At 37.2% G+C, this 25,044-nt stretch overlaps 1 protein-coding gene across 2 annotated transcripts in view; it reads left to right on the top strand.

Annotated features, from left to right (window-relative positions):
* The window catches only part of ARNT (aryl hydrocarbon receptor nuclear translocator), a 66,895-nt gene that overhangs the window by 328 nt on the left and 41,523 nt on the right, over nt 1–25,044 (top strand). Inside the window, exon 1 of one of the 2 annotated variants that reach the window (XM_010838689.1) lies at nt 24,383–24,409. The exons of the other annotated variant lie outside the window; for it this stretch is intronic. The gene's annotated coding sequence lies outside the window, so the exon portion shown is untranslated. Of the gene's footprint in view, nt 1–24,382; nt 24,410–25,044 lie in introns of those variants that run through there. 2 annotated transcript variants of the gene reach the window in all.

Consider the following 25,044-nt stretch of genomic DNA (forward strand, 5'->3'; position numbering starts at 1 on the left):
AACCTGGGGGAGGGGCCGGACCCGGGGGAAACTGGGGAGACCCGAGGTAGAGGGAGGGAGCAGGTGGGTGCTAGTTGCGGATTCCTTGCCCGGAGTTCTGGTGGAGCGCCAGTCCGCGCGGGGCTGGCCCGCCTGCACTCTTGTGGCGGCGTTCTGGTGTGCGTTGTGCTCTTTCAACACTCTGCCCACTGTAGACCTGCTTGATGCCGAATAACTGGGCAGAGTGGCTCGTTTTACTTTAAAAGTAGTTTGGGCTTATAAACGCTGGACGGCGTTGCCGTTTAGCTGAGATGTTACTTCCAAACGTTTAGATTTTAAAGTTTCAAAATCTTTGAATTTATACTGTTTCTTACAAACAAACAAACCTGTATTCCCCCCCCGAGGGGGCTGTCCTTTGAAACTTGCGTTTATTATTAAGAGGTGCCTCTAGTGTCATAAGCTGCTGGAGGCTGAGGTTTGTGTACAGTGTTTGAGTTTCAGGATAAATGTTGCCAACAGCAAGCATCCGGGACCCCAGGTTGAAATCTTGTTAGGTGGGTCGAGGTTGTCCCCCTTCTTTAAGTTCAGTTCATGCTGTGTCTCAATGAACATCTCTTCTATAGTGAGAGCTTGAACATTAAAAAAAAAAATTAACCAGTCATGTCTCAGACATAGAATAGGGTGTAGTGCAACAGGTCTGGACAGATCAGGTTTTGAAATTTCTAGTCCCAGTCCTCTTTCCAGTACATTACAGTTATTTCTCCCTGGGAAGTATTTCATTTTAGGGATCCTAGTTTACTTTGCTGACCTTGGCCATTTCTTAGAAATCCTTATCTTTGATAGCTTCAGAAAAGAAGTAAGAGGTGGGGATGAATAATTTGAAAATATAGTAGTGGGAGGGCTTCACTGCTGTTCCCTTGTTAAAATTTAAATGGATTTTTTTCGTGCCTCTGAAAGGCAGCAGTATTTTGCAATACCCCGGTTTTGCTATTACAATTGAATCACTGTGAAATTTACTGTCTTTCCTACCATGTTTCTGGGAACAGAACTATTTAAAGAAGTTTAATTTGCCAGATGTCAATATCATATTTTTAAATCTTTTTAGTTTTTTCCTTTTAAAGGAAAAGGAGATAAAGTTAATGGCTAAAATTCCATTGCAGGAAGTGCTGAGTGATGGAATAAAATTGGAAAGATGCTATTATTATGGCAAACCTGACCTTGAAGTAAAATGACTTATCTGTTAACTAGGGAGTAAATAAACAAGATTTTAAACTAACACATTGCAAAATACTTATATAACCATAGTCAAGTTGCAAAGCATTTCTCTTATTAAGAGATGGAGAAGTAAACAAGTTTAGTGCATATGTCAGAAGCTTTTTTTCCAGCAGTGTGGGTGGGGTTGCTTTATTTTGTTTTGTTTTTTAAACAACAGTAACCAGAAGGACAGTCTCTTAACCACATTTTCATTAGCTGATCAATATCAGCTTAAATCTGTAAGTGGAAAATAGTATTTGTACAGAATGCTTGCTTATGAAGGAACAGTTATTTTGTTTATTTCCCTTTGGCAGCCTGCTTCTGCAATTTTTAGATTTCTTTTTGATGTTGGAGAATTCTCCCATAGCTTCCAAGTTATTGATTCCAAGTTCAACCGTGTTGTTTAAATTAGAAAGTGCATTTTCTTCCTTCAGTTTTCCTTTTGCCTCTTTGTATCAAAAGGAAGAGATCAATTGTGGACTTTTGGTAGCCTGTTGCATATGAGGGCCATAAATGTAGGGACACAGGGTGGAAATGTTCTGTGCTCAGTGAAAAGATAGTAAATGGCTTTCAGGTCTGAATTCCTTGTGCATGGTCAAACCTTTTTTTCTTAGGGTCATTTTAGGGACTAGAGACATCATACATGTTTCTTTGAGTTTTTCTACTTTGTCTTTTTCCTAGTTAAGTTTCCCTATGGTTCTTGTTTGTTCGTTTTTCACATATGTCTGCAAAGATTTTTGGTAATAATTATTTTACTCTTCTAAGCTTCCTTTAAGGTAATCCTTAGTATTAATAACAATACTTGATCATTTTAGTTGTGTTTATAGAGTTTGACTTAGAGACTGTTGGTGGCCCTACAGAGACTTTCAGGAGACCTGGTTCCTTTGCATTTTTTGCTGTGTGTGTCTTAAAATGGTGCTGGATCAAAAGAAGAGTAAGATATGGTTTATACTGTACCCTGAGTTACGTTGAAGTAATAGTTCTAATATGGTGGTGCCTTTTTTCTCTGTAATTAATAATTTTTCATACTCGTTAATATTTCTGTTTACCATTGGGAAGCAGAAGTAAGTGGGTAGGTGGTTCATGAAGGCTATATCTTTCTTGTCTGTGTAATACTAACACTTTTGAAAAACATTTTTAAAATCATGTGATTTGTTATACATTGGTTAAGGCACTGGTTGGGAACAGATTAGTTATTTGATTTATACTTCAGTATTCAGACCAGAGATATGAATGAGTTTTTAGTAGTACAGGTTTTTCCTCCCTTGATTCTAATATTCTCTTTAACAGAGACCTCTTTTTGTGCTATTAGGTACCATTTATTGTGGATGCAGAATGGGTAGAAGGCAAAGGAAGGAATACATGTTTGGGTTTTTAAGGCTGACATTTAGGAAGACTTTTTCTTTTCACACAGTTTTTAACCTCCTTAGATTATAATTTTAAAGTAAATTAGCTTAATTTTTATCTATTACCTTTACTTACTTTTTTCAGATACTGGAAAATAGGAGTTTATGTAGTATAAAATTAAGATGCCAAGATACTTAAAAAAAAATTATATTCTATTGCAAAAAACTTTTTCAGAAGTGTTTAAATATATTTTACTGATTCAGCAATTGAAAAACAGTTAACATTTTTGAAAAAGAACCTCAACCCATGTAGTTTTTAATTTTTAAAAATATTTTTACTTTTTGTTAAGTACGTCTTACTTAGCTGGTTATTTTCGGTTGGGCCTGGTGTTTGTTACTGCTTCTGAGCTTTCTCTAGTTGCAGCAACAGAGGCTAATCTTTGTTGTGCTGGGCTGGCTTCTCACTGCAGTGGCTTCTCTTGTAGAGCGTGGGCTTTAAGCACTCAGGCTCAGTAGTTGTGGCACATGGGCATAGTTGCTCTGTGGGATCTTCCCAGACCAGGGATTGAACCAGTCTCCCCTGCATTGCTAGGCAGACTGTTAACTACTGGACCGCTAGGGAAGCCTCTCCACATGTTTTTTAGACTATTCGAATTGTGGCACCAAACTAAATCTTTTCTGTTTTGTTAGAAATTAAGAAGTAGATACTGCTGCATTCTTGGAACTTGTTTTCTTGTTTTGAAATAGTGGTCTCTCACTTTAGTTATTTGCATTCCAGTCCTACTTCTCTACTCATCACTAACAGATGAGAATAATTTGTTGTTTTATGGATGCTTTGTGAAAGTCTTTTGTGGTTCTCTGCTATGGATGACTTTCTTCTAAGGTATTAACAATGGGGATTTCCGCAGTGCCAAGTGATGGTTGATTTTCAAAAAACTAAATTGCAACACTCAAGGAAACTAAACCCCCTTTCCCATGATTTTACTTAGGCTGTGACATTTGGGGCATATTTAATTTCAAAACTGGTAAAATTTGAATTCTTGATTGGGGAAACTGTCTTTGAAACCATGGTGGCCCAGCTCCTAAAGAATCCGCCTGCAATGTGGTAGACCTGGGTTCAATCCCTGAATTGGGAAGATCCCCTGGAGAAGGGAATGGCAACCCACTCCCAATATTCTGGACTGGAGAATTCCATGGACTGTATAGTCCATGGGGTTGCAAAGAGCCAGACAAGACTGAGTGACTTTCACTCACTCACTTTTTCCCCTTCAGGCTGTTGACAATGGTTATTTTAAATGTTAATTCCCCTGGTGGTATAGCCCTGTTATAGAGGTGAAAGGGTGACATTTCTGTCAGTGCTATCCAATGTCTCTATGGTTGTATAGCTGATTCCCTTTAAATATAACTGAAGGGATATATTTAAAGCTCTTGTGAAATACAAGGCCTGAACTCAGTGGAGTTTCTTTGGGCCCATCATTCACAGACAATGATAGGCCCTGCTTGTAGAGCTATTTGTTCTTAAGAATGCTGCTTAACATGCCATGATGATTTGAATAAGTAGACATTAACAAATGTTGAATTTGGATTCAAGATAACCTCTATCATGAAACTTCCCTGGTGGTCCAGTGGTTAAGACTTCAAGCTTCCAATGCAGGGGGCACGAGTTGGATCCCTGGTCAGGGAACTATGATCTCACTGGCTGTGTGGTGTGGCCAAAAAAAAAAAAAGATAACCCCTATCATTTTAGGCGTAAGGAAACAAACCTAGAGAAAGGAATCGGCACATTTATTAAACATGTATTAAGTTCTTAGTGTATACCAGGCTGCACGTTTCCTGTTTTGTTGGCTATTATGTATTTTAGAAACCATCTCTCAGTTGCCAGATAAATTATCTCAGTTTGCATCTCTTTTCATCATTTCTTTGTTTCGTATTTGCCTCTTCACATTTTTCTGTAGTTGAGTAGACAAACTAAATTTATTACTTTAACAACTTTTTCAAAAAAGATTTTTGTTGTGGACCATTTCTAAAGTCTTTATTGAATTTATTGAATTTCTGATTTATGTTCTGATATTTTGGCCACGAAGCATGTGGGATCTTAGCTCCCCAACCAGGGATCGAACCTACACCCCTTGCTTTGGAGGTGAAGTCTTAACCACTGGATGGCCAGGGAAGTCCCTGATTTCAACAACTTAATTACAATTTAAGTTTCATGAGAGCAGGACCTTTATCTCCCTTGTTCACCACAGTACCCTTCTGCTCTCAGGGGTGTCTAGTATGCTGAGTAAATATTGAATAAGTGAATGTTATAACACCTGGCATTGGAGATTTATATCTTTATGCACTGTTAACATGAAAATACCTTTGAAAGGATAACACTCATTAAACCATAACATCATGAATTCACTTATAATAGCTAACATTATAGGTCACTTATTCTAAATATATCATCTCTTTTAATGCTCGTGTATATTATCTCATTTTATATATTGTATATATATACACATATATGTATGTATATACATATATGTACACATGTATGTACACGTATGTGCACATATATGTATGTATATATGTGTATATACATATATGTATATAATATATATGTATATTATCTCATTATCTTTGTAAGAATCCTGTGAGGTATGCATTAATATTCTTGTTTTTAGATGAGGAAACTAAGGCACAGAACAAATGATTAGTTTGTCTGTAGTCACATAGCTAGTAGGGGTAGAGAGAATTTTGGGGGCAGGTAGAGACATTGTGGTTGCTGGCAGTCCATTTACACAAAATTTTTTTATAGGCATTTTATATACCATTTTAGCCACAGTGGAAAATAGTATGAAGGTTCTCATTTCTTTACATCCTCACCAGCATTTATTGTTTGTGGTCTTTACACAGTCAGTATTCTTAACTGCTAAGTTACAAGATTTTCTCCATTGGACTTAAAGTCACTTTCTATAGAAGTGTAGCACAATTGATTCTTTTTAAGGAGGAGGGTGGGGTATTGTCTTTTTTTGTAGATGAAGGTGAAATACCACATATGGCAGCCAGCAGAGCACAGTTGCTTGGATGGCGAGATGAGTGCACAGTGCTGAAAAATTTGCTGGAAAAGTTTTGCAGTTCTTAAAATCTTTTCTGTAACATCCTTTATTCATAATTGTTTTTCAGCTCTTTAAAGGACTTTAAGGTTCTTACTGGAATCTTTCTCCTGGTTCTTAATAATCCATAATTGTGCCTTTTTGATTAACTTTCTGAATTTGGCTTCAGAAACAGTGCATTGCTTGCTTTTTCTCACTGACTTCCGGCTTTGTTCCTTAGGCCTGCTCATTTTCTTTCTCTTGTTCATTATGCTTCTCCAAGTCTCACTCTTAGGACTGGAACTCTTTAGTTAATAAGCCAGTCAACTTCCTTCATTTCTGTTTGCCCATCCACCTGACTCAAATTTATTTGGTAACTACTGTATCTCCTTCCCTTCATTTATCTTTTATGTATTGAAGACTGTCCAAAATGTTTATTCCTGTCTTTTCACATAAGCTTATTTTCTGTATTTTCACCTGTCTAAAAAAAATCTCTTTTTGAATAATCTGAGAAGTCTCTGATGCTGGGAGGGATTGGGGGCAGGAGGAAAAGGGGACGACAGAGGATGAGATGGCTGGATGGCATCACTGACTCAATGGACGTGGGTTTGGGTGAACTCTGGGAGTTGGTGATGGACAGGGAGGCCTGGCGTGCTGCGATTCATGGGGTCGCAAAGAGTCGGACACGACTGAGCAACTGAACTGAGCTGAACTAACATATTGTTTATTATATATATACAGGTATGTGGGCTTCTCTAGTGGCTCAGCAATGGCACCCCACTCCAGTACTCTTGCCTGGAAAATCCCATGGACAGAGGAGCCTGGTAGGCTGCAGTCCATGGGATCGCGAAGAGTCAGACACGACTGAGCGACTTCACTTTCACTTTTCACTTCCATGCATTGGAGAAGGAAATGGCAACCCACTCCAGTGTTCTTGCCTGGAGAATCCAGGGACGGGGGAGCCTGGTGGACTGCTGTCTATGGGGTCGCACAGAGTCGGACACGACTGAAGCCACTTAGCAGCAGCAGCAGTGGCTCAGCAGTAAAGAATCTGCCTGCAGTGCAGGAGATGCTGGAGACATGAGTTCAATCCCTGGCTCAGGAACATCCACTGGAGGAGGGTTTGGCAACCTACTCCAGTGTTCTTGCCTAGAGAATCCAATGGACAGAAGAGCCTGGAGGTCTACAGTCCATGGGGTCACAAAGAGTTGGACATGACTGAAGTGACCGAGCACTATACAAGTATATACCTACTCCAGTATTCTTGCCTGCAGAATTCCATGGACAGAGGAGCCTGCAAGGCTACAGTCCATGGGGTTGCAAAGAGTTGGACTTGAATGAGTGACTAACACTTTTCCAAGTTTTATATATATGTGTGTGCATGTGTGTGTGTGTGTGTATGTATGTTTGTATGTATATATAGATATGTAGTCACCAGTATTTCTTTAAGATTTGGTGCCCTTCCTAACTTTTCTGTATCTTTCATGACTATCACAGTTTTTCCAGTTCCCCAGGCTAAGTAACTAGAAGTGTTTGGATTCTTTTATGTTTTTATCAGATTTGTTATCACATCTTGTTTTTTTTTTCCATTAAAAAAAAGCATTTTAAGCAGATAAGAATATTAAAGCATATAAAACATTTTAACTATATAAAATATATACTTAAAATAGATTTTTTTTAATTAATTTTTATTGGGGTATAGTTGATTTACAATGTTATGTTAGTTTCTGCTGTTTACAGTAAAAGTGTATTTGTCATACACATACATATGTTCACTCTAGTTTAGAGTCTTCTCATATAGATCATTACAGAGCATTGAGTATAGTTCCCTGTGCTATACAGTAGGTACTTAATAGTTACCTGTTTTATATATGTTGTTTGTTTTAGTTGCTAGTTGTTTCCAGCTCTTTTGCGACCTGAAGGACTCTAGCCCACCAGGCTCCTCTGTCCATAGGGTTCTCCAGGCAAGAATACTCGAGTGGATTGCAATTTCTTTCTCCTGGGGAATCTTCCTGACCAGGGATTAAAGCTGCATCTCTTGTATTGGCAGGCGGATTCTTTAGCACTGAGCGACCAGGGAAGCCCCATTTATATATAGTAGTGTGTATGTGTCAATCCCAGTCTCCCAATTTATCCCTCCCCCCCTTTCCCATTTGGTAAGCATAAGTTTGTTTTTTATATCTGTGACTCTTAAATTTATTTAAACATATATATTAAAAGTTATTTTAGTTGGTTTTACATGATTTGTTATAAAAACAGCAGTACTCTACCCCCTTCTCTGGTGACATCTGTTTTTCTTTTCTTTTAACCAAACTTTTAATTTTTTTATTAAATGTCCCGGAAATAGGAGATACAAGTTGTTTTTTTTTTTATTCCATTGCTATTTTTATTTGAATTTCATTTTTTACAGATGTGATACAAGTTTTTAAACTGAAAAAGCCAGAACAATGAATGAAAACTAAGCTACTCAAGGCACATTATTACGAAATTTCAGCATCAGATACAGAGTATTTTATAAGCTCCAGAGAGGAGAAAATTGATGAGTGAAAAACAATAGCAATCAGATGGTTTTGCTTCTCTGTACAGTAATCACACTGGAAGATAGATGACAGTGGAGTGATGCCTTCTAAATTCTGAGGGAAAATAATTTCCAAGTTAGAGTTCCATAGCTAGGCAGACTATCAGTGAAGTGGAAGAAAGATATTTTCACATACTCAAGGTCTCCTGTATACTCTTTGCCAGGAGCTTCTAGAGGGTGAGCAGCAGCAGTAGTGTTAGTCGCTTCAGTCGTGTCCGATTCTGAGATCCCACGGACTGTAGCCTGCCAGGCTCCTCTGTCCATGGGACTCTCCGGGCAAGGATACTGGAGTGGATTGCCATTCCCTTCTCCAGGGGATCTTACCAACGCAGGGGTCAAACCTGGGTCTCCTGCATTGTAGGCAGATTCTTCTACCCATTGAGCTACAGGGAAGGCCTATACCAAGAAAGAGGACACATGAAATTCAGGGAAGAAGCGGTCGATAGGGTACAGCCCTTTCACAGACACTGTTCTTAGTTTCCCTGTTTTCAGGTTGGTAACCTCACTTACAGCTTTGCCTGGTGTTCCCCGGGCCAGGGGACCTCTGGTTTAGTTTACACTCTTTGAGAGAATAAATAAATTTTTGACTGGGTTGAGGAGGGGCATTTTCCCTTTCGGAAGAAACAGGGAGAGGATCTGGAAATTGACCTGCTGCTTAAACAGTTACTGAACTAATCCTTATTTTAGCTTTCATTTGCCCTCCCCCCTACCCTCCCCCAGAAGCGCCCAGAGTCTCTAGTTCCTGAGCCTGGGGCATTCTGGTATGTAAATAGAGTTGGTTTTTTGCTTTGCTTTTTCCCTTTCTGGTTTAGAATTCGGTTCTTATGGGTCTACCAAAGGTAATGGTCCCAGTTTCCATAAATTTATTATTCTTTTCTTTCACCCATTTTTTTCCCCATTTATATGGTTTTCTATCTTGTGTAAAATTTTTTTCTCCTTTATGTAATTTGAGGTGGTGGGGGCAGAAGAGATTAAAAGTAGGTGTATATATATTTAAAATACTGTTCTTATTCAGAAGTTACATAGTTTAAAATTTTAGAGGTTCCTGTACTTTTTCATCCTGCTATCCTAATTTAGGCCTTTTATCACCTCCTTTTTGGTTAGTCTAATTTGTTTCTCTGCTTCTATTCAAATTTTAAGTCTGTCAGATTGATCTTTTAAGTTATATTTTCTTGTCACTCAACTTAAAGGTGTGCTTTGTCTTTCAGTTGCTATTGAATCAGATTTAAGATTTCATTTTGACCTTCAGGGCCTTCTCACAGTTGGGTAGCACTTGACATGTTATATTTTCTGCCAAATACAGATTCTGTGCTTCTTCGTAGGCCTGTTTCCCTCTATCTCCTTACAGCTGTTTTCATAACCCCCCACCCCCCATTATGATTTGCTCATCTTCTTTTCTGTATATGGCATACCTTTCTCCTCTTCTTCACTTTTACTGAGGTTCAGCTTGACCTACCTTTCTGAAACTTCCTGGCTGGCTGGTCGGCAGCTTTGTTTCCTTTAGTTTTTCCTTCCTGTTGAGTACCTTCTCTGTGCTAGGGACTGTGTCAGACTTTAATTTAAACCACCTCAATTATCTTCTTTAAATTTCTCCAACTCTTAGATCCCAATTAAACCTATTAATGAAAGTATGGAATTTATTTTTTAAGGAAAAATTTTGTTTTTTCTTAGAAAAGTTACATATACTAACTTTAAAATTTATAGGGTGAAATAGAAAAAGTTAATAGCGATAATATATAAAATAAACTCAGCCTTACTAATAATAGAGAAATCCACATCAAACCAACAATGATCATCATTTTATACCTAGAAAATTAGTAAAACTTTGAAGGATTGCTGAGATCCAGTGCTTTTGGAGCTATGGATAATTTATACCATTGGTGAAGTTCTCAATTGGAATGACTGAAATGACAACCCACTCCAGTACTCTTGCCTGGAAAATTCCATGGATGGAGGAGCCTGGTAGGCTACAGTCCATGGGGTTGCAAAGAGTTGGACACGACTGAGCAATTTCACTGGTTCAGTGGTCTTGGAGAGTAATTGGAGAAGTTTTAAATGTGCTTCTTTAGATTCAGAAAGTCATTTTCAGAAATGTTTTGTTGTAGGTAATCTTGGCATATGTGTTTAAAAATGTACAAGGATATTTGATGAAACATTATTTATGATAGTGATAGCTTGAACGTCATAAATGTGTGTGTGTGTGTATGTGTGTTAGTTGCTCAGTTGTGTCCGACTCTTTGCAACCCCAAGGATTGTAGCCCGCCAGGCTCTTCTGTTCATGGGATTCTCCAGGCAAGAGTACTGGAGTGGGTTGCTATTTCTTTCTCCAGTCATATATATATGTTCTGTGAAATACTGTGTAACTGTTAAAACAGAATGAACTAACAGTATTTATTGATGTGACATACCTTCTAGAATACATTGTTAATTGGAAAATAAAAGTTTCAGAATAAATATGATATGGTTCCTTTCCCTTTGTTATGTAAAAATTGCTAAGATCCTGTAATATATAGTGGAAGGATTCATAACAAAATGTTAACAGCAATTTCCCATGGCAGAAATTGGGGTATATGTACAAAAGACTTTACTTTTGACAGTTTGCTTCTGTATTGTTTGACTATTTTTGGAGACTTCTACATCTTATTTTCTGTATACCCATATTTTAATACATTACTTTTGTAATGTAAAAATTAGTAATGGCCAAATCAGTTAGCCTTTTTAGTGTTTGATGTATTTTTTACAAAGCTCCTATTTAAGGAGTACTTAGAGTATGTTAGGCACTGTTCACGTTTACTATCTGATCTTCGCAGAAGGTAGGTACTGTTACAGCTGCATTTTAAAGATAAACCCTGAGAGATTAAATAATTTGCCCAAGGTCATACATGTAGTAAGTGGTAACCCTAGGATTGGAATCTAGATTTCTGTCACTTTAGAGTTTGAGGTATGTTCTGTCAGATTTTCAGTGCATGCCACACACACAGGTACATGCACATAAATATTCTTTTTAAAAAATTGGGATCATGCATTTTCTGATTATAAAAGTAATATATGTCTAATATAAAAGATAAAACAAAATGGATATGGAGAAAATCGAATATAGAAGTCTCTAAATGCCATTCCAGAGATAACCACTGTTAATAGGTTATTGTGTAACATTTGCTCGCTCCATTCTAGCCATGAGGTCATCCACACTATTTCTAGAATTTAACAGGCATACTCTCACCTCCAGGCATCTGCACTCTGCCTAGAATGCATTTCCCCCAGATACCTGCATGGTTTATTCCCTTACCGTCTCTGACCTTTCCTTAAATGCTGCTTTTTCAGCGAGGTCTTCCCTATCTAAAATTGCTTGAACTTTATATGCATCTAAGTTGACTCCCCTAGTTTATTTTTCTCTATATTTATCACTATATAACATACTGTTAGATCAAACCAAATGAAATTGCTGTTTATCCATTTCTTATCTATAAAATGTCAGCCCAGTTTATATTTTGTTTCTTGATTTATCTTGCTCTTCTACTAGCATGCAGAATTCATAAGAGTTAGGATTTTTGTCTCTTCTTTTTATCTCTAGGGCTTGCAACAGTGCCTGATATATAGTAGGCATGAAATAAATATTAAATGAATTCTTCCAGGCTTTTGTTATGCATATAAGCTTACTGTATATAATTTTCTGTAGCTTATGTTTCCATTTTTCCATAGTCATATATGGTGAATAGCTTTCCCTTTCAGTGATGTAGATCCACCTCAAACATTTTTTTATATATTAAAATTTTTTTATTATGGGAAAGTACATATAACAAAATTTGCCCTTTTAACTTTAAAAAAAATTTATATAGTTGAAGTATAGTTAAATTACAATGTTGTGTTAATTACTGCTATATAGCAAAGTGACCCAGTTATACACACACACACACACACACACATACACACATATATATTCTTTGTTTTAAAATTATTTATATATTTATTTTGGCCATGCTGGGTCTTAGTTGCAGAACATGGGATATTTGCTCTTTAGTTGCAGCATGTGAACTCTCAGTTGCAGCACATGGGATCTAGTTCCAGGCCAGGGATCAAACCCTGACCCCTTGCATTGAGAGCATGGGGTCTTAGCCACTGGACCACCAGGGAAGTCCCTCTTTTTTATATTCTTTTTAACTATTTTTCAGTGTATAGTTTAGTGGTATTAGTATAGTCATGTTGTTGTGTAGTCATTATCATTCTCCATCTCAAGAACTTTTTCATCTTACAAAATTAAAAACTCTAGCTATTATAACTTCCTGTTCCACAATTCCTCCAGTCCATGCCACAATTCTACACTCTATGAATCTGATTATTCTTATATAAAGCAGAATCCTGTAGTGCTTGTCTTTTTGTGAGTGATTTATTTCACTTAGCATAATAATTTCAAGATTCAACCATATTGTAGTATATTGTAGAATTTTCTTCTTTTCAAAGGCTGAATAGTATTCCATTGGCTATATAGGCTACATTTTTAAAAATCCATTCATCTTGATCAATATTGAGTTGCTTTTTCTTTTTGGCTATTGTGACTAATGCTGCTTTGAGCATTGGTGTTGTACAAGTGTCTCTTCAAGATCCTGCTTTCAATTCTTTTTTGTATACACCCAGAAGTGAAATTGCTGGATTATATAGTAATTCTGTTTTAATTTTTTGAGGCATCTCTATTTTATCCTCAATAGTGGTTGCAGGTTTTACATTCCTACAGTGTACAAGAGTTTCAATCCCGCACATCCTTGTTAACACTTATTATTTTTTTCTTTTTTATGGTGGCCATTTTAATGGGTGTGAGGTGATACCTCGTAGTTTTGGTTTGTGTTTCTCTAATGATTAGTGATGTTGGGCATCTTTTCATATGCTTATTGGCCATTTGTGTATTTCCTTTGGAGAAATGTCTGTTCACGTTCTTTGTCCATTTTTAAATTAGGCTGTACTTTTTTGTTGTTGAGTTGCAGGAGTTCTTTATGTACTCTGGATATTAATCCCATATCACATAAATGATTCACAAATGTTTCCTCTCATTCTGTGGGTTATCTTTTTACTTTGTTGATAGTGTTCTTTGATGCACAGAAGTTGCTAATTTTGATGAAGTCCAGTTTATCACTTTTTACTTTCGTTGCTTGTGCTTTTTATATATCTAAGAAATTACCAAACCCAGTATCAGGACGCTTTATCCTATGTTTTCTTGTATGAATTTCATAGTTTTAGCTTACATTTAGATCTTTGATCCACTTTGAGTTAGTTTTTGTATATGAGTAATGTAAGGAAGGATACAACTTCATTTTTTTTTTTTTTCAACTTCACTTTTTTAACATGTGGATGTCCAGTTTTCCAAGAACCATTTGTTGAAAAGATAGTCTTTCCCCACTGAATGGTCATGGGACCCTTGTTGAAAATCATTTGATCATATATGTGAGGATTTATTTTGGAGCTCTGTATTCTATTCCATTGATCTGTATGTCTTTATATCAGTGATACACTGTTTTGATTATGATAGCTTTGTGACGTATCATCATTTTAATGGTGAGTACGAGTACTCTCTTTATCCAGTACTGAAGGCAGTTATAATCCTTGGGCTTGTAACAAAAGACGTGCAGAAAAGAGGTTTTGTGTTTTGGGTTTAGGTGCAATTTATTATCAATACAGTTTGGAGGTAGATTTTAGATCTGATCTAAGATCAGCTCCTTTTAAATGGAAGAGGAACTTAGTGTGATGTCAAGTGTGGAGGTAGATTTTAGGAATAATAAGTAAAATTTTAAAAAACGTATCCAAAGTGGTTCATATTTATACAGTGTAGGAATATGATGAATTATTGTTACCAGTATTTTTTTTTTAACATTTGAACATCTATTCAACTTACAATGCTACTTTTATCATTTCTGTTTTCCTCACTCATGTTTTCAGTGACTTAGTTTTATATTATTTCTTCTATTTCAGGAAAGGAAGCCACATTCAGAAGTGACTTTTCTATAAATCTGTGAGATTGTGTTGACTGATTGAAATATTTACTAGTTTGGGGTTTTTTTTTGTAATTTCTATCAAATGGTGATTTTAATAGAAGGTGCTTGAGTTCAGTACACTAAGAATACTGCTTAACTATGCCACACTTGACATCACACTAAGTTCCTCTTCCATTTAAAAGGAGCTGATCTTAGAAAATTAAATCCAGAGTATTTTGAAAGAATCATGCATCATTATTGTGTTAGTTCCTCAGGCCTGTAGTGACGAAGTATCACAAGCGAGAGGACTTAAAACAGCAGAAATGTATTCTCTCGCATCTCTGGAGGCTCTAAGTCTGAAATGAAGGTATTGGTAGATTTGGTTTTCTCTTTTCTAGCTTCTAGACACATCATCCAGTCTCTGTATCTAAATGTCCCTCTCCTTGCTTTTGTAAAGATATCATTCATTGGATTTAGAAAACATCCTAATCCAATATGACCTCAATTTTCACTAATTATACCTTCAGAGACCCTGTTTCCAAATAAGATCACATTCTGAGTCTCTGTGGACATGCATTTTTTACATTCTTCTATTCTACATTCTCTACGACTGGTGAAATCTGTTGAAGCCCTTCAGCCTCGTTGGATCACTGTGGAAATAAACGAGAGGCACGCAAGTTGTTCAGCACAGTGCCTGATACACAGTGAAGGCTTAGGAAAAATCACTGATTATCCACGCACTGACTGTAAAGCCAGGAATAATACTTTTACTTTGAGTCTTCAAAAGTTCTTGTCACACTTTTGTGTTGCACCCACTCCAGAATATTAGTAAAAACCTCCCCTGGTTCGGGCCAGATTGGAGCCCTTGGTGAGGAGTAGAAAGACAGGCACGTGGGAGGAAACCTTGGGGTGCTGGTGGTGCAGGGCCTAGGCCCCAGGCTCACTGTGCTGTGGCTTGCTCTCCCCATTGAACCCTTAGCGTGTTACTGCGTAAGATAACACTATACAGCGTTATGAAAAAATCAATTTTATTAAAAGTACAGTTACCAAAATAGGAGAAATTACAAGTTTGTAATGCAGTAATTAATGTTTCTTTATTAACACAATAAGGTGTAGTGACAAGTCTAATAATTGCTATATTCTCAAAATAGTATTGAATGTAACAATTCTGGATGTTTGTGTTAACTATCATGTGATATGAAAATATCTGATTTCTGTTGATGACAAAGTCACAGATAGCTGCTGAAACCACTGTGTTTTACCTTACTTTCCTGATTGAAGGAAATGCTAAATTTCAGTTAATGATTAATGAGAATAAAACTTTTCTTCGTCCAAGTTTATGAGTAGGTTTTAGCCACTGACCCACAGATCAAGAGCCCTTGCAATAATGCAGTAAATGAAGAAAACTAAATAGTGTATAAGTATATAAAACTAAATATTGAATAAGGAAAGGTAAAATAATCATTCCTTACAGATGTGATTATGTATTAAGAAAATCCAGTAAACTAAATGCTTTTAGAGAATTTAGTAAAGTTATTTGATATTTGAGTACATAAACACACTGAAGTCAGTAGCTTTCTTTTATTCTAGCAGTAACCAATTAGAGGTTGTAATGGAGAAGATTTTATTCCAAGATATAATAGTATTAAGAGCTATAAAATACTTAAAAATAAGACTTATGTGAGGAAAACTGTAAAATTTTATCAAAGAGCATTAGGAAATGTCTGAATAAATGTAAGACGTACCATATTCCTGGATGATGAAATGCAGTACCATACTACTGTTCCTTCAAAGTTCTTATATAAATTTAATGTAATTTAGTTAACCTTAAGAGTTTTTTGTTATTAGAACTTTACTTAAATTTTAAATTTCAAAAGGAAGATGAAGTATATGACATTAAAATGTTTTAAAAAGTTTTAAACTTTTTTTGAGGTGATTTTAGATTCATATTCAGTTTTGAGAAATAATAAGAGATCCCCTACCCTTAACCCAGTTTCCCCCAGTGGTTGTATCTTGCAAAACTATAGTATAATATCATGAACAGGATATTTACATTGGTAGTCAAGGTACAGAGTATTTCTGTCATCATAAGGGTCCCTTGTGGTGCCCTTTTAAAGCAACATCCGCTTTCCTCGTACTTCACCCTCTCCTTAATCCCCAGCAGCTACTAACCTGTTTTCTATTTCTGTAACTTTGCTATTTCAAGAATGTTCTATAAATGGAATTGTACAGTATGTACAATTTCTCTGGTCTTTGAGTATTACAAATAAAAGTATATAAACATTTGGGTACAGGTTTTTCTGTAAATATAAGTCTTCACTTTTCTGGGATAAATACCTGCAAGTGCAGTGCTGGAATTTATGATTGCATGTTTAGTTTCTAAAGAAACTACCAAACTATTTCCCAGAGTGGCTATACTATATTATATTCTTACCAGCAGTATATAGTGATCTTTTTTTGTATTTTTCCTGTTTTTTATTAGTACTATTTGTAGCCATTTTAATAGATATGTTGTACATCTCATTGTGGCTTTAGTTTGCATTTCCCTCATGTCTAATGACATTCCATACACTTATTTACCATTTGTGCATCACTGATGCAATGGACATGAACTTGGACAAACTTTGGGAGATGGTGAGGGACAGGGAGGCCTGGTGTGCTACAGTCCATGGGGTTGCAAATTTGGACACGACTGGGCGACTGAACAACAATCTTTGGTAAAATGTGTGTTTAAGACTTTTGCTTTATTACTGTTGAGTTTTGAGAGTTCTTTTTATATTCTAGTTACAAGTCCTTTGTTGCACTGTTTTCTCCCACTGTGTAACTTGTCTTTTGATCCTCTGACAGTCTTCCCAGAGCAAAAGTTCTTAATTTCAGTGATGTCCAGTTAATCAGTTTTTCATTTCCTGGATCATGTTTTTGGTACCTAGTCTAAGAAAGAACTCTTTGTCTAGTCCCTAGATCCTGTATATTTTCTCTGAAAGTTACATAGTTTTACATTATACATGTAAGTCCATGATTCATTTTGATTAAATTTTGTAATGAGGGGTCAAGGTTTGTTTTTTTTTTCCCTAAGGATGTCTAGTTGGTCTAGCACTATTTGTTGAAGAGACTATCTTTCCTCCTTTGAATTGCTTTTGCACTTTTGTCAAAATCATTTGGGCATATTTGTGTGAGTGTTTCTGGGTTCCATTGACCTAAGTGTCTGTGACTCTGCTAGGGTTGCACAGTCTTAATTACTGTAGCTATATTAGAGGTCTTGAACTCAAGTAGACTCTTTTCTCCCACTTTGTTTTAGCTATTATAGTTTTTTTACCTTCCCATATACATTTTAGAATGGTCATGTTTATGTCTTCAAAAATATCTTGTTAGTATTTAGATAAGAATTGCATTAAACTTGTGTATCAGTTTGAAGAGAATTTACATCTTTTGTTGAGTCTTCCAGTCCATGAATGTGATGTCTCTCCATTTGTTTAGAGCTTTGATTTCTTTCATCAGCATCAGCATACAAATCCTGTGCATTTGTTAAATTCGCATTTAATTATTTTTTGAAAGGGTTATGAATGGTTTTGTGCTTTAAAATTTTTATGTCCATGTATTAATTGCTGGCATATAGAAACACAGTTGAGTTTTGTGTGCTTATCTTGTATACTGCAGCTTTGCTGAATTTACTTGTTTGTTCTAAGAGGTTTTTTTTGTTTTGGTAGGTTCCTTAGAATTTTCTACAAAGATAATCATGTAATCCGCAAATGGGGGTAGTTTTTTTTTTTTTTTTTTTCTTTTTCATCTATAGGCCTTTTATTTCCTATTCTTGCATTTTTTGCACTGGCTAGAACTTCCCATACTGTGTTTAAATAAGTGATGAGAGTGAACATTTTTTTTCCTCGTTCCCAGATCTTATGGAGAAAGCATCGTCTTTCACTGTTAAGTAAAAGTGGCAACCTGCTCCAATACTCTTGCCTGGAAAATTCCATGGACAGAGGAGCCTGGCGGGCTACAGTCCATGGGGTTGTAGAGTTGGACATGACTGAGCAAGTGAGCGCATTCACACTCCCACACTCACACCCCCACACAGTGGTAGTTTTTCTCTTTTCCCTTTTTGTAGATACTTTTGTCAAGGTGAAGACATTTCACTTTAATTTTTCTGTTTTTGTCAGAATGGGTGTTGAATTTTAGGAAATACTCTTTTTTTTAATACCCCATGGGTTTTATTTTATTTTTTTTTCACTTTTTAAATTCTTTTTTACCCCTCCCTGTTGCACTTCCCTCTCACCCTACAGCAAATACTTTTTATACATAGGGTGATATGATCATTATTTTTCTTCTTAGCCTAGTAATGTGTTGATTGATTTTAAATGTTTAACCAGTTTGCTTTTCTTGAGTAAATCACATATGGTTACACTGTAAAATTCTTTTGCCTATTGCCAAATTCTGTTTACTAAATTCTATTTGCTAATATTTTGTTAAGAATTTTTGCATCTGTTTTCCTAAGGAATATTGATCTTGGGTTTTTGTTTTGTTTTTCTACTGTCTTTGTTTGGTTTTTGTATCAGATTTATAGCTTCATAAGATCAATTTGTAAGTGTTCCCTTCCTCAACTAGTTTCTGGAGGAGATTATGTAAAATTGCTGTTCATTCTTTAAATGTTCAGTAAAATTCTCCAGTGAAATCATCTAGACCTAGAATTTTTTTTAAGAGCTCTTGAAATATGAATTCAGTTTCCTAGTAATTATGGGACCATTCATGTCACCTGTTTTGTGTTTGGTTAGTTGTTTTAGTTTGTGTTTTTGTTTCTTTTAAAATTGAATGTTTTTATTTGTTTGGCTTTGTTGGGCCTTTGTGGCTGCATATGGGCTTTCTCTACTTTCTCTAGGACACGGGCTCCAGAGCACAGGCTCAGTAGTTGTGGCACAAGGGCTTAGTTGCCCCATGAAGTGGAGTCTTCCCAATCGAACGCACATCCCCTGCGTTAGCAGGTGGATTCTTTACCACTGGACCACCAGGAAAGTTCAGTTTGTGTTTTTTAAGGAATTGGTCCTTTTGATCTAAGTTGTCAGATTTATTTAAGTTAGTATTCTCAGTTGTCTCTTCGATTTCTTTGGGGTCTGTCATGATAATTCCTGTTTTTTCCCCTGATTTTGGTAGTTTGTGTGTTTTTGGTCTGGTTTGTCAATGTTATTGATCGATTTAAAGAACTCTTTGTTTTATTTTTAAATTGTTATTCTGTTTTACAGTTTATTATTTTATGTCTTTCATTATTGCTTTTTGCTTGTTTTGGGTTTATTTTGTTCTTTCTTTTTCCCCAAAGACAGTAATTTTAATTCAGCTTCAGAAAAAGCTGTCACAGGAATTTGGATTAGAAAACATGACAATAAGAGATTTGGTTTTTCTGGAAACACAAGGAAGAGAAATAACCCTTAATAGGTTCAATGATAATTTTCTGGATCTTCCTCTTGCATCAAAAGCTATACATCTCCCCAAAGCACCTGCTCCAAGAGTTAGTTTACTCTTTTTATCTCTGTCTAGCTGGGACAGGCTACTTCCCTTTCACCTCCACCCCCTTTCAGTCAGAATGTGTGAATGCTAAAGACCTTGAGCGCTGACCAGTGAAAGAACTGTCTTTTAAGCCAGCAACCCACAGGCCAAAGCCCCACTCCCAGTCCCTACAGCAGAGGCCACAAAGCTGACATTTTTTCTACTGTCTCAGTGAAAGTCGCTCAGTTGTGTCCGACTCTTTGCCACCCCACGGACTATACAGTCCATGGACTTCTCCAAGCCAGAATACTGGAGTGAGTAGCCTTTCCCTTCTCCAGGGGATCATCCCAACCCAGAGATCGAACCCAGGTCTCCCGCGTTGCAGGTGGATTCTTTACCAGCTGAGTCACAAGGGAAGCCCTCCACTGTCTCAGGAAGAAGCCAAAAGCTGACCCTCATCATAAATCAAGACCTAACATGAAGAGAGAATGAAGGCTCCCAGGTCCAGAGTAGGCTGCAAGCTGGGGGCAAGAAAAGGGAACTTTTGCAGTCATTCCTTCTTTAGAAATAAGGGGAAAACTGGACCCTTTCCATTATTGTGGTTCTATAAGGCACTCTACTGCTAAGCTTCAAGAGGATCTGCAAGCACAAACCTTTTCCTAGGTCCCACATAAAGTATCGGATCCCGTTCCAGGTGTGATACAGGAGAGGGAAGACGAGTGCAAATTTGGCTGTGTGATCCGTGCTGGTCCCAAACACAGGGACTTCACAAGTTCCAAATGAGAATCAAAGCTCACAGGGACCAAGAGGGCCAGCAGCCCAGAGAGATCCCTATACTCGAGGCAATACCAGTGCCACGGTGGCACATGGACGTCACCATGAAAAGAGACCAGTTGTAGATACTGATATGGGGAGACAAAGGACTATTTGAAATAGTATTTTTTTCCAGAACCTCTCAATCTCTTCACTGGCTGTGGTTCCCAAAGGAACAACATTTCTGGTACTGGACTGAGGACTGAGGTGGGCGTGGAGGCAATGATGGCCAACATGTCTCAACAAGAGCTCAATCATCTTGGGATCTGGCCTGGATGGAAGTGACCTGTTTTTTCCCTATTAGTTTAGATGATTTATTTGACTTTTCCTCTTTTCTTACATAGCATTTTAGTGCTATAAGATTTCCTCTGACTGTATATCTTTTGGTGTGTTCCACAGATTTTACCATCTTGTAATTTCAATTTTAGTTTGCTGTACTTTTTATCCACTTTGAGACCTCTTCTTAAGTTATTGAGAAATGTGTTATTTAGTGTCCAGGCGAATGGAGATTTTCCTATTATCTTTCTGTTAACTAATTTCTAGTTTGATTCCATTGTGGGTGGAGAATCCAATCTATGATTTCAGTTCTTTTAAATTTATTGAGGTTTCCTTAATGGCACAGCATATGGTCTGTCTTGGGTATCTGTTCTGGAACACTTGAATGTATATCTGTTGCTGTCGGGTGTGGTATTTTTATAAATGTTGACTTGCTGTTGTTCAGTCACCAAGTTGTGTCTGATTCTTTGTGACCCCATGTACTGCAGCACGCTGGCCTCCCTGTCTTTCACCATCTCCTGGAGTTTGCTCAGACTCATGTCCTTTGAGTCAGTGATGCTATCCAACCATCTCATCCTCTGTTGTCCCCTTCTCCTGCCCTCAGTTTTTCCCAGCATCAGGGTCTTTTCCAGTGAGTCGGCTTTTCGCATCAGGTGGCCAAAGTATTGGAGCTTCAGCTCCAGCATCAGTCCTTCCAGTGAATATTCAGGGTTGATTTCCTTTAGGATTGATTGGTTTGATCTCCTTACAGTCTGAGGGACCCTGAAGAATCTTCTCCATTACTATAATAGAAAGTATCAATTCTTTGGTGCTCAGCCTTCATTATGGTCCATGTCTCACATTCGTATGTGACCACTGGAAAAAAACATAGCTTTGGCTGTATGGACCTTTGTAGGCAAAGTGATGTCTCTGCTTTTTAATGTGTTATCTAGGTTTATCATGGCTTACCTTCCAAGGAACAAGCATCTTTTAATTTCATGGTTGCAGTCACTGTCTACTGCAAGTTTGGAGCCCAAGAAAATAAAATGTCAGTGTTTCCACTTTTTCTCCTTTTATTTGCCATGAAGTGATGGGACTGGATCCCATGATCTTTGTTTTCTGAATGTTGAGTTTTAACCCACTTTTTCACTCTCCTCTTTCACCCTCATCAAGAGACTCTTTAGTTCCTCTTTGCTTTCTGCTGTTAGAGTGATATCATCTGCATATCTGAGGTTGTTGATATTTCTCCCTGCAATCTTTATTCCAGCTTTTGATTCATCCAGCCTGGCATTTTGCATGATGTACTCTGCATATAAGTTAAATAAGCAGGATGACAATATACATACAGCCTTGATGTACTCCTGTCCCAATTTTGAACCAGTCCGTTGTTCCATGTCTCATTCTTACTGTTGCTTCTTGCATACGGGTTTCTCAAGAGACAGGTAAGGTGATCTGGTATTCCCATCTCTTGAAGAATTTTCCACAGATTGTTGTCAAAGGCTACACAGTCAAAGGCTTTAACGTAGTCAATGAAGCAGAAGTAGATGTTTCTCTGTGATTCCCTTGGTTTCTCTAAGATCCAGCAGATGTTGGCAATTTGATCTCTGGTTCCTCTACCTTTTCTAAACCTGGCTGGTACATCTGGAAATTCTTGGTTTTTGTACTGCTGAAGCCTAGCTTGAAGGATTTCAAGGCTTCATCTTCCGATGTCATATCTTTTTGCCTTTTCGTGCTGTTCATGGGGTTCTCAAGGCAATAATACTGGAGTGGTTTGCCATTCCCTCCTCCTGTGGACCACATTTTGTCAGAACTCTCCACTGTGACCCGTTCATCTTGGCTGGCCCTGATGGCGTGGCTTGTATAGCTTCATACACAAGCCCCTTCATCATGACAAGCTGTGACCCATGAAGCGGAAATGTTGATTAGACCCTGTTGATTGAAGTGTCACTGAGGTTTTCTGTACCTTTGCTGATTTTCTTTCTAATTGTTCTGTGCATTGTTGAGAGAGGGATGTTGAAGTCTCTCAGCTATAACTTTTCTCCTTTCTGTTCTGGCAGTTTTTGTTTAACATATTTTGCAGCTTTGTCGTACATGTACACCAAATGTTTCCTTGCTGGATTGAATCTTTATTACAGAATGTTCTGCTTTGTCTCTGGTAATTTTATTTGCTTTGGAGTTTACCTTTTTGTGTTGTTCAGTCACCAAGTTGTGTCTGACTCTTTGAGAACCATGGACTGCAGCATGCCAGGCCTCTCTGTCCCTCATCATCTTCCAGAGTTTACCTTATCTGTTATTAATAATATAGACACTTCTACTTTTCTTTGTTTAATATTTTACAAGATGTATCTTTTCCATTATTTTACTTTCGCCCCACCCCAACTGTTATATTTTAAGTGAGTTTCTTGTAGACAGCATATAGTTGTCATGTTTTTTAAGTTGCTCTGCCAATCTCTGTCTGTTAATTGGTGTATTTAGACCATTTACATTTAATAAAATTATTGATGTGTTAGTGCTTAAGTCTGCCATTTTATTTTTTGTTTTCTGTTCGTTTTGATTTTTGTTTCTCTGTTTTCTTTTTCCTGGTTATTTGAACATTTTTAAAACTTCTAAAGAGTTGGACATGACTGAGCAACTGAACAATAACAACAAATAATGTTTATTAGTGTATCTTCTTGAATAGCTTTTCCGGTAATTGCTATAGTGGGCCTTATGTTGTATATACATATACATAATTCAGCACAGCCTGTTGATGTCATTTTACCAGTTTGAGTAAAGTGTTGAAATCTTACTTCCCTTTACATTCTTTTATCCTCTCCATTTATAATTTGCCTTAAATTTCTGTATTTACATTTAGAAGCATCAGTATTGTCATTTTTGCTTCAACCATTATATATAATTTAGAAACTTCAAAAGGAGAAGCACAACCTATTGATTTTTATTAATACAGTGTTTTTTCCTTCTTTCTTGGTGTTCTAAAATTTCTTCTCTTTAACATCCTTTCTTTTCAGAGAACTTTGTTTAGCTATTCTTTAGCATAGGGCTGCTGATGACAGATCCTCCTTAGTTCTCCATCATCAGAGAATATGTTTATTTTCTGCTCATTTTTGAATGATGTTTTCACTGGGTAAAGGATTCTGGGTTGGTAGTTTCTTTCTTTCAGAACTTAAAAAATTATTGCCACTTTCTTTTGGCCTCCATGGTTTCTGATGAAAATCTGCTATCTGAATTATTTTTTCTCTTTTAAGTGTCATTTTTCTCTAGCTTCTTTCAAAACTTTGTCTTTAATTTTTTTATGTTTCATTGTGATGTGTGTTGAAATGAGTTTCTTTAGGTTTATCCTTTAAGGGTTGCTCACCTTCTTGAATCCATAGGTTACAACTGTCACCAAATTTGGGAAGTTAGATGTTATTTTTCAGCTTTGCCTTCTTTCTCCCCTCCAGGACTCAAATGACACAAATACTAGCTCTTTTGTTAGTTACGCAAGTCCCTGAGCATCTCTTGTTTTTCTTTTCTATTCATTTTATTTCCCTGTCTGTTTTCTCTTCAGTCAGTCAGTTCAGTTGCTCAGTCGTGTCCGACTCTTTGCGACCCCCATGGACTGCAGCACTCCAGGCTTCTCTGTCCATCACCAACTCCCGGAGCCTGCTCAAACTCATGTCCATCGAGTCGGTAATGCCATCCAGCCATCTCATCCTCTTTTGTCCCCTTCTCCTCCTGCCTTCAGTCTTTCCCAGCATCAGGGTCTTTTCCAGTGAGTCAGTTCTTTGCATCAGGTGGCCAAAGTATTGGAGCTTCAGCTTTAGCATAAGTCCTTCCAATGAATATTCAGGACTGATTTCCTTTAGGATTGACTGGTTTGATCTCCTTGAAGTCCAAGGGACTCTCAGGAGTCTTCTCCAACACCATAGTTCAAAAGCATCAATTCTTTGGCACTCAGCTTTCTTTATGGCCCAACTCTCACATCCATACATGACTACTGTTAAAACCATAGCTTTGACTAGATGAACCTTTGTCAGCAAAGTAATGTCTCTCTACCTTTCAGTATGCTGTCTAGGTTTGTCATAGCTTTTCTTCCAAGGAGCAAGCATCTTTTGATTTCATGGCTGCAGTCACCATCTGCAGTGATTTTGGAGCCCAAGGAAATAAAGCCTGTCACTGTTTCCATTGTTTCCCCATCTATTTGCCATGAAGTGATGGGACTGGAGTACAGATGTTTTCTCTTGGGATTAGGTGATTTATAGTGTTCTTTCATTTCATAGATTCTTTCCTTTGTTCCTTCCTTTCTGCTGTTGAGCCTATCCACT

The sequence above is a fragment of the Bison bison genome, unplaced genomic scaffold (genome assembly GCF_000754665.1).
Source record: "Bison bison bison isolate TAMUID 2011002044 unplaced genomic scaffold, Bison_UMD1.0 scf7180017864104, whole genome shotgun sequence".
Taxonomy (NCBI): Eukaryota; Metazoa; Chordata; class Mammalia; order Artiodactyla; family Bovidae; genus Bison; species Bison bison.